This window comes from Nannospalax galili, unplaced genomic scaffold (genome assembly GCF_000622305.1).
Source record: "Nannospalax galili isolate Female #2095 unplaced genomic scaffold, S.galili_v1.0 scaffold475, whole genome shotgun sequence".
Taxonomy (NCBI): domain Eukaryota; kingdom Metazoa; phylum Chordata; class Mammalia; order Rodentia; family Spalacidae; genus Nannospalax; species Nannospalax galili.
Genome location: NW_008339435.1, coordinates 1,695,346 through 1,697,387, shown reverse-complemented (window position 1 = coordinate 1,697,387; position 2,042 = coordinate 1,695,346).

Sequence of the window (2,042 nt, the reverse complement as noted above, 5' to 3'; positions counted from 1 at the left end):
AAACAAACAAACAAAACAAAGAGGTAAAAGAAGAGAGGGATAAACTTCTGAATGAATTCACGAAAGAGAAACATAGAAGAAAACTTGGGCAGAAATGAATAAGGAAGTGCAAAATTCAATAAGCCAACTTGAAACAACAGGGGAGAGCCTCACCTCTAGAATGAATGAAATGGAAAAGAGAATATCAACACTGGAGGATAAAGTTGAAGAATTGGACCACTCCAGCAAAAAGTATGAAACATTAAAAAAAACACAGGAATGGAATATGCAAGAGATGTGGGACACCATGAAAAGACCAAATCTACAGATCATAGGAATAGAGGAAGGAGAAGAATTTCAGGTTAAACAGGATTGTAGAAGAGAATTTCCTGAAACAAAGGAAAGACATTCCCATACAAATACAGGAAGCATATAGAACACCAAATAGACAGGATCAGAAAAGAAACTCCCCACAATATATCATAGTAAAAACACTAAATGTACAGAACAAAGAGAGAATACTGAAAGCAGGAAAAGAAAATCAAGCCACATACAAAGGAGAGCCCATCAGAATTACAGCTGACTTATCAATGCAAACTGTGAAAGCCAGAAGAGCCTGGACCAAGGTATTTCCAGTTATACATGATAATAGATGCTAGCCCAGAGTACTATACCCAGCAAAAATGTCTATTATAGTTGAGGGAGAAAGAAGAATCTTCCATGACATGAACAGCCTGAAAGAATACATGTCCAGAAAACCAGCCCTTCAAAGAATACTTGAAAGCAATACAGAGAGCAAGGAGAGAAACAAGTATACCCTAGGGGCAATGAAAGAAAATAAACAAAGATATAATCTACAAAATACAAAATTACACAGAGAACACAAACAGCAATCAAAATGATGGCAACCAATACACGCTGTTCAACAATAACCTTAAATATCAATGGACTGAACTCCCCAGTCAAAAGACACAGGCTAAGCAAGTGAATGGATTAAGAAATAAAATCCATCTCTTTGCTGTCTTAAAATAGACTTCAAAGCAAAACTAATCAGAAGACATAAAGAGGGTCATTCATTCTGATCAAAGGAACAGTTAACCAAGAAGATATTACAATCTTTAATATACATGCACCAAACTCTGGTGCCCCCAAATTCATAAAAACAACACTACAGGACTTTAAGACACACATTAACTCCAACTCAGTAATAGTAGGGGACTTCAATACCCCACTGTCTCCATTAGACAGGTCAATTGGACAAAGAATAAACAGAGAGATGTCCGAATTAAATACCACACATCAAAAGGATCTAACAGACACCTTTCTATTATTCCACCCAAACATCAAAGAATACACTTTCTACTCCACACCTCATGGAACTTTTCCAAAAATTGACCACATAAAAAACAAACCTCAACAAATACAAAAATATTGAAATAATTCCATGCATTCTGTTGGACCACAAAGCAATAAAGTTCAAAATCAACACTGGACAAAGCCCTAGTCACTACATGAACTCCTAAACAATGAGTGTGTCAAAGGACAAATTAAGAAAGAAATAAAATGAAAAGGACAATACAACACAACACAATCTCTGGGACACATTAAAAGCGGTCCTAAGAGGGAAGTTTATAGCTCTAAGTACCTATATTAAAAAATTAGAAAGAGCCCAAATAAATGACCTAACGCTGCAACTCAAGGCACTGGAAAGGCAAGAACAAATGAAACCCAAACCCAGCAGAAGAGAAGAAATAACAAAAATCAGAGCAGAAATTAATGAAATAGAAACAAAACAATACAAAGAATCAATAAATCTAAGAGCTGGTTCTTTGAAAAAATAAACAAGATAGACAGACCCTGAGCCTAGTTAACCAGAAGAAAGAAAGAACAAATCCAAATCAACAAAATCAGAGGTAAAAGGGGAAACATCAGAATAGACACCCAAAAGATCCAGACTATTATAAGGGAATATTTTAAAAACTTATACGCTACTAAATCTGAAAATCTAAAAGAAATGGATGGATATCTGGAATCATGAGAACCACCAAAATTAAACCAAGAGG